This window comes from Zingiber officinale, chromosome 4A (genome assembly GCF_018446385.1).
Source record: "Zingiber officinale cultivar Zhangliang chromosome 4A, Zo_v1.1, whole genome shotgun sequence".
In the NCBI taxonomy this organism is placed as follows: Eukaryota; Viridiplantae; Streptophyta; class Magnoliopsida; order Zingiberales; family Zingiberaceae; genus Zingiber; species Zingiber officinale.
The window spans coordinates 19,450,025-19,458,938 of record NC_055992.1 but is presented as its reverse complement, the minus strand read 5'-3'; positions in this window follow the sequence as shown (position 1 = coordinate 19,458,938).

Genomic DNA, 8,914 nt, shown 5'->3' with positions numbered 1-8,914 from the left:
CTGAACAACCATGGTAACCAGAATACCCTGCTCTGTCTGTCCCTATTCCTGAAGGCCTAACTCGGAGAAACCCTGAACCAAGTCTGTAACTGAAACTCGGTGGCAAGCCAAAGTCCCTCTGGACTTCCTGCTGAGTGCATCGGCAACCACATTAGCTTTCCCCGGGTGATCGCTAATGGTACAATCATAATCCTTCAAGAACTCTATCCATCTCCTCTATCGGAGATTAAGTTCCTTCTGAGTAAAAAGTTATTTGAGACTCTTATGATCAGTGAGAATCTCAACTGTAATACCATAAAGGTGATGCCGCCAAATCTTCAAGGCAAAAATAATGGCGGCCAGCTACAAATCATGTACTGGGTAGTTCTTCTCATACTCCTTCAACTGTCAAGAAGCATAGGAGACTACCCTGTCGTGCTGCATCAGAACAGCACCCAAACCCTGTAGAGACGCATCGGTGTAGAGCACAAATTCGTCCTCTCCAGCGGCAAAACCAAAACTGGAGTTGACACTAATCTCCGCTTCAGCTTCTGGAAGCTGGTCTCACAGGCTTCTGACCAAGTGAACTTCACGCCTTTTCTGGTCAGGCGTGTCAGTGGCATAGCTAGACGGAAGAAACTCTCGACGAAAGGTCTGTAATATCCTGCCAGTCCCAAGAACTGCGGATCTCCTGCACTGATTTCGGCTGCTCCCAACTGGTGACAGCCTCGATCTTCTAAGGGTCTACTGAAATACCTCAGCTAGAGACCACATGACCCAGAAAACCAACTGAAGATAGCCAGAAGGCACACTTGCTGAACTTCGTATATGGCTGATGTCTTCGAAGAATCTCCAAGACTATGCGAAGATGTTGTGCCTGTTCCTCCTCGGAACGCAAGTAGATCAGTATGTCGATGAAAACGACAATGAACTGATCTAGATACTCCATAAAGATGCGGTTCATCAGATCCATAAATACCGCTGGAGCATCGGTAAGCCCAAATGACATTACCAAAAACTCATAATGTCTGTACATCAGACATCTCAACCAGAGATCCACAATAACAAGTCTGACACCTGATCACTAACTACAAATCACCAAAGAATAGATCATCTAATGTGAGAGCAACGCTCCATCGCAAGAAATACTACATATGTGGGAGCAACGCTCTACCACCAATAAGACAACCTATGTGGGAGCAACGCTCCACCACAAGCAATCCAAAATATGTGGGAGCAACGTTCTACCACAAACAACCCAAAATATATGGGAGCAATGCTCCACCATAAACAGTCCATAATATGTGCAAGACATTTAACTATTCAACTAGTGACTGCACGAAATCACTCTATCACATATCACTGTGAGCAACCCAGGGTATCACAATCCAATAAGCAAATCAAATTCATCATCAACTCTATCAACATCATAGTGGGTCTCCCACTAATAAAAGAATTAGTTGACAGAGCAATACCACAATGACATAGTGTAGACACTGCATATAAGTAGAATCATCATAACGCTACCAACAATACACCTGGCACACGTGCACACTCAACATAAGTATGATCAACATAATCCTCCAATTAGTACACACCAAACATACTCAAAACACAGGTAAAAATCAGTGTGATACCTCCAACATTACATACCGAACCCGTGTGCATAAATCATCGTAGGTATAATCAACAATACACCTCAAAACAACACTCACATGACATATATACACCTATGCCAAGAGTATAATCAACATATACTTCCAATAAAGTATACTCAGGTGCACTCACAAATCAAACATAATCAACAAGATACCTCAGATACCACACCAAACACATATTCACATATCACGACACAGATTAAATCAACAAGATACCTCCAATAAAACAATCAGACATGTACACCTAACTACATAGCTATGTTCCACAAGGAACCTACAACAACCATATCAGAACAAGTATACATATACTACTTGCAAATGGACAGTCTACCACAAGGCTCCTACAACACATAACAATCATATATACATGCAACATAGCTATGAATAATCAGCATATTTTACCCAATCAACTTGGCATTCCCTATGCTACCTTCTAAGTTATCCAACTAGAAATATACAGTCAAAAAAATGAAAGTCCACATGGAATAGGATACATCGATCCTCTATAAACTGACCAAACCGATAATGGTATACCGCAAATTCAGTCTTTTCCACGTCAGTACAAGTCATGTACTCAAATGTGCTCCAGATACCTAACTAAGCACAAATAACCCAAAGATTTGTACCTCTAAAAATAGAGTATGATAGTCCCCTATTGGTCGGACCAACAAAACTAAATCGGTCATCTACTAACTAATCAAGAATACATTAATCCTCCATAAGCAACTAAGGTATATCGATCCATGACTACCCAAATCAACAAGTGTAAATCAGACTTCTACTGATCGATCTAACAAGAGTAAATCAATTATTTAGTGATGAAATTAACTAAGATAAAATGGTATTCTACTGGCTAAGTCAACATGAATATGTAGATATCATCCACTACCCAACTAATAATAACAAAGGCTGGTATGTGCCTCCATCTCCTAACCAACTAGTAGTAACAGAAGCTAAAACTACAGGTGGTACGAAAAAAAATCACCAGAGAGTGTAGTCCTTGATCTCTATTAGAGTCGACCATGATCAGTGGCTAACCCATCACATGTAATATGTGATACAACAACCAGACATGTACTAAATACAAAGTGCTAATACATGTCATAACTATCATAGTCAACAATGTATATACTAACAAAAGGTAGGATAACAGTATACCAACATATCTCCTACAGTTTGGAGATGTCCTGCCGCTGTCGTGTCCCAAAACCGGAAAAGTCACATCGAGAAAACTAAAATACGAAATTCGAAACACGGGATAGAAAACTTGTAAACCGTGCTTTGATACCAATAAATTGGTATCAGATAAATCTCAAAAATCCAGAACACATAGCAAGTATCGTATACCTGCTCTGATACCACTAAATTGTCATGCCCCGGGAAAGTCTCCGTCCGAAGAAATTTCGACAGCACCTCCTCTGTACGGGTGACAATCTGAAACATTTCTACAGACACAGTATACATCAGCCACATGCGGCTAGAACATACACACAACCACGCAGTTTATATATAGATCTAACAGCCCACTCGCCTGTACTTAACCAAACACAACGGAATACAATAGAAAACCAAATACAACCCAAAATACAAAACTGCTAGCCGGCTAGGCTTACACAACCAATAAACAATACAAAATACCACGTAACAACAACAACACTCCAGAAACAAAATCGGAGCACAAAGCTAAATACACTGACACATAAATCAAATAAAACATAAAGGGAAACTGTAAGTCTTCTGATGTGACATGGGGACCGGCAGACAGGATACTCCAAGCGACTCCATAACGACTTGGTACCTGAAAAAAATAGTGTCAACGGGGGTGAGTTCAACAACTCAGCAGATACCAGTTGACATGTATAGTAAGCTATAACAGACAGTAATAACTATGGAGTACAGTCTCTTGGACAAAAAGTGGAAATGCACAATAGAAAAGGCTGAAGAGAACTGTACTCACCAGGGCCTCCTATCAGAATAGTCAGGTCGTCAGACCGAGAGTATTATAAATCCTGTATGCATGCCAAACATATACATCCATCCAAATGCAGCATATAAGTGCAACAAACACAATCAATAAATGCATAAATGCATATGATGTCAATGACATGGTCACCCCCGACGCCAGTCAGCCATCTCACACACGATGGTGAGACCGAGTGGGTAGGGTTGTGACAACCGTACACTCTGACGTCACTGCTCATGATGAGTGACCGAGTGGACGGGATGCTGTCGGAGTACACCTATCCTCCTATCCCAAATCATAAATGGGGGAGCGCAATGCTCTCATCTCCCGGTGCACAATGACGGGGAGGGATCCCGGTGTGCTACCACGTTGTAGTACACTACCCATGAGCGTCCCAGCGGAGCACCACCGACCCAACTGACGTGCTACCACGTTGCTCCACGCTACCCATGAGCAGACCAGTGGAGCACCGACAAAGATGAAACTAGCGATGTGCTCAACAATAATGGAGCAGACTATCGCGCAGCATGCAATCATGCGAATGGTGCATGACACTAAGCATGGCAAAATCCTGAGCAGCATAGCAATATCCATATATATGTAAAATGTGTACCATAGGATAATGAACCAAATCAAAGGTACACAGATCAAATAAGGTATAAAAAACTTAGATCCTAAACATAATAAATACATGGTTGTGTCACTACCCCTATAAGCATGTATAATCAGGTAGGTACTAACATGAAGTGCATAATAAGTAAACAAAACAAGCATGTAACTGGTATCGGGTAGTGACCAACCGAAGAAAAAACAAAACATAATCATTACTAAGGGTTATATCCTACTAAATATATCAACATGACATTATCAAAGATAAGTCAAGGTACCCGCCTCCAATATAGATCGAGTTAATCAACCTCTATGTCGAAGTGCTCATCCTGAAACCGAATCCTGTACAAATCAATACATATATTTTATTTAGCCAAACTCATATGAATTAAACAGCTAAATAAAATATTCACACCTAATTAGGGAAAAATCTCAATCATTCTAGCATACAGATTTAACCTAACAAACGGAATATCACTCACCTCAAAAGATCCCCAACATCCTCAACCGAACCTCAATCAGAACTATATCATTCCTTCACATTTTCTTCTTTTTAATCCAAGACATGACTCAACAACTCACAGGATCCTCTATCAACATAGATAATCTACAATATTAATCAAAAGGGAAAATCATATTAATGGCAGCTTACATTGAGTCCTAGATAAGGATAAATTCAGATCCCATTCCACCTAATGAAGTAATTAGGTTCATTCCACACTAGTTCAGAAATATAACTTACCTCAGATCTGACTCATAGCTCCCTCTTTGGTGACTCGCGACCACAAAGAAAACAGTTGTCGGAATTGCTGGCTGAAGTTAATAAAAATCACTACCAGAAGCAACGACACAGTTAACGCATCCTCCTATTCCAACATCGCATCCAAACCTCTACAAACTTAGAACCAAAATCGAAATGCCTTACCCAAACCTTGTGCCGGCAGTTTCCTTCCAGTCCAAAACCACAGCAAGCAGTTGTTGAGATCGGCAAAACTGAGGTTAACGGTTCGATATCAGGGCACGGGTCAGACGCGATTGACTGGAGGGATCTTGGGATGTTGGCGCTAGGGCAGAAACAAGGTAGCAATCGCACCAGATCAGAGGCATGAGGAGGAAGGGAAGCTTCGGCCGGTGTAACAACCCACCCTTCTTACTTCTACTCTCTAAGGGCGAATGTTACCTAACTACAACTCTCTATCTAGTGTCACTGACGCTATTATTAGCAATACTTAGATTTATCACGGTTCAGAGGAATTCCTACCGAAAAATTTCGGCAGAGTCTCCCCTGTACCGGTGACCAAATCTATAATACACAAGATATATACGCAGCCACATGCGGCTGGGACACATTTTATTCACAACCACGCGGTAATAAATTCATACTATAACCAAAAGACTAGACTAGCAACCAGAACTAAACACAACTCCCAGAATAGGACTTAAATAAGCTACAATACGAATCAAACTCAATCACAATCACATAAACTTCATAACAGTATTTAAAGAAAAGAATTAAAGCATAAACTCTAATCAAATAGGTCCTGCAGGTTTGATAACACTCTCTGGATCTCTCCATAGTCGCAGTCATCACACACCTTCATCACCACCACCATCCTGTCGTCTCCCTTCATATCTTAGCTTTTCCTTTATCTGCAGTAGGAGGAAAGGAAAAAAGATCTATAAGCGAAAACGCTTAGTAAGTACTAATCTATCTCACAAAAACTCGAAGTGCATAAAAGCAATGCAATAATACTGAAACTGAAATGCTAAAGCAAAGCTGCATGTACTCATGGTATACAGAAATAAAACTGAATACTAAACATGCTCACTATCTGACAGGAAAGAAATGAAACTACTACTGTAGGCTTAGAATTAAAGAACTAAACATTTATTGATTCTAAGCATAAACTTGTTTCATCTTCTTATATCCTTATACTAGAAATTAATCTTTTACTTTCTTCTTCTTTTTCTTCTTACTTTTCTTATACTAGAAATTAATCTTTTAATTTCTCTTTCACTTTCTTCTTCTTGTTCTTCTTTTCTTTTCTTTTCTTCTTTGGGCCCAGGCTTAGTACCATCTTTGTTTTGCGCACTCTCTAATAGTGACTGGGGTAGCGAGCCTCCAGCCCTATAAGGATAAAGACCTCGGTCTTACCAGGGCCAAGACCTCGGAATTGGTCACCTGGATTTGTTTAACGACAACCTCGGAAGTCGGATACTAGCCTCTTACTTTAATTTACTTGTTATCTCTTTTTAACTAGACTTTAGTCTTTTTCTTTACTCATGCTTCTTATAATCCTTTATTAGAGCCTATTAGAATCCTATAGATATATCTAACAAGTATAGGATTACAACTAACCAAGCATGCTACATGAAACTAACACAAAGGAAAGAAAACCTGAACTCTCTAAGCATGATATAAAATAAAGCAAAGGAAAGCAAATTTGAACTTACTAATCATGCTGTAAAATAGAGCAAAAGAAAGCTAACTTGGACTTTCTAAACATGTCGTAAAATAGAACAAAAGAAAGCTACTTTGAGCTTACTAAACATGCTGTGAAATAGGGCAAGGGAAGACTAATTTGATCTTATTAATCATGCTACAAAACACACTTTATATATAGCTGTTCGTGCCCTGTTTTGGCCAGGAAAACTGAACTACAAGGTGCTCTAAATGTATGTTGTTTGTGCTTAATATAACAAGGTAAAACTAAGCTACAAATAAGTTGTTCAATACTACACAGTTTAAATTAAGTTTCATGGCAGCAAGGGGAAATTACACCTGCCCAACTAATTTCTAATGGAAACTACTCCATTTACCTAAAACCTCTTCTCAACTTCCTATAAAACTCACGACAGCCAAAAGAAAGCTGAAGAATTACTACTGTTCAGTCCACAGGAATGAACTAAATTCAAAAGAAATCTAAAATAGCAAGTATCTAAAGCTAACACCACATGCTTTAAACTAGAACAGACTTAAAACCATTCAAATCCCTTCTTCTCCCTTTTATCAACTCACAGCAGCCACCCAAAAGCAAGAATCCAACTTGCTGAATTGAAACTTAAGAAATCCAAATCTAAAGACTCAATAAACACATAGCAATGTGTACGCTTTACAGATAACATAGAATCTACTACTGGAACCAAGTAACAAGGCTGATCGTGCCCCTGTCCTAGCATAATTCTGATTGCTGAAATGTTACAAACAAAATCCACGTAACTTATTCAAAACTATACCTTCACAGAATCACAGAAACCTTTAGGCATGTTACAACCGAAAATAACACAAAGGGAACCCACGGCAGAACACCCAAAGCCAAAATCTTTATAGCATGTTTCGGATTCAAGAAACTCAGAAAAAAAAACAAGGAAACGAAAACCGAAAGATCGTAGCAACTCCTACCACAGGTGAGTAGTACTTACACTTGATTGCTTGGACTTACAATCGAGAGAGGAAGGAGACTTCTAGGGTTCGGGTGAAGCTCTAAATCTCAGCGTTTCCTTTGTGTCCGCATCTCTTCTTGACGAGAGGAGTTTAATGGTGTAATGTCCCCTCGGAGACGAGTGCTCGCCGGCCACCAGAATGCCCTAGCCTCTCTGCATTTTCGTCCGAGAAGAGCCGGCGCCGCGCACGCGTGAGGAAGAAGAGAGGTAGAAATTAGGTCACGGGAAATCAAGCCCTAAGTTCTCCCTTTATAACTCCAATATTTCTATTATCAACTATCCTTTAAATTACTTCCGTTCTTTCCTTAATTAACAACACTCGCTGGCTCAGCTGTCAACCGGCTTTTAACCGAAGCCACAGATCGCAGCTTCGATCCCTCAGCCGCGCACTTTTTTTTTCCAATTTATTTTAAGTGTTCCAACTACTGCATATATACATTTCGTTCAATATATATTCGCAAAAGACCCGCGGCTCACTTGGTTGCCTCGCTTCGCTTAAGGCTTAGGACTTGTCTGAGGTCTACGGGTCGAATCTCAACTTACACAATTTTTGTCTAAACTTCTTCGTTTTGTAAAAATACCAAACAACCTCCAAAAATTACGTAAAAATACTCTAAAAATTTCTAAAAATCTCTAGAACATTTTAAAAGCATTTCCAGATATTTTTGAGGACATTTAGAACTCGAAATAGGGAAAATTGGGTCATTACAGCCGACGCCCAAGGACCAGACCTAGGGTTCGGCTGGCCAATCAATAGGGGCTCAACGGTGATCCGGGACTAGGGCACAGGTTGATGGTGGCTTCCGGCGCGATCGGCGGCGGCAATCCTGTAAGGGATCGGAGACTAGGGCTTAGAGTGGCTGGAGTAGACAGGAATCTCGGTTGACGTGGGGTGGCCGACGCCGGCAAGCTTAACCTCTTCTCGTCGCCGCGATCACGACTTAAGCAGGGAGACGGCGACAGAAGTAAGAAGACTCAACAGAGGCTATGGGAGGAAGGAGAAGGCTCGGCTCCCTTGGCCGAGGTTTTGTACACGGGAGGGGGAGAAGAAAACCGCCCCGTGCGGTTCGGCGAGGGAAGAAGAATCGGTGCGAGGAGGCGTCGATGAGGGTCAGGCACAAGGGTGGTTCGGCGAGGGAGAAAGAAAATGAAGAAATAAAATAAAAAGAAATATAAATATAAACATTTCCTCGTGAAAATGGGGTAGCCCAAACAAGCTTTCCCGGGACCCAATTTTATCCCCATAAACGAAGTCGTATGG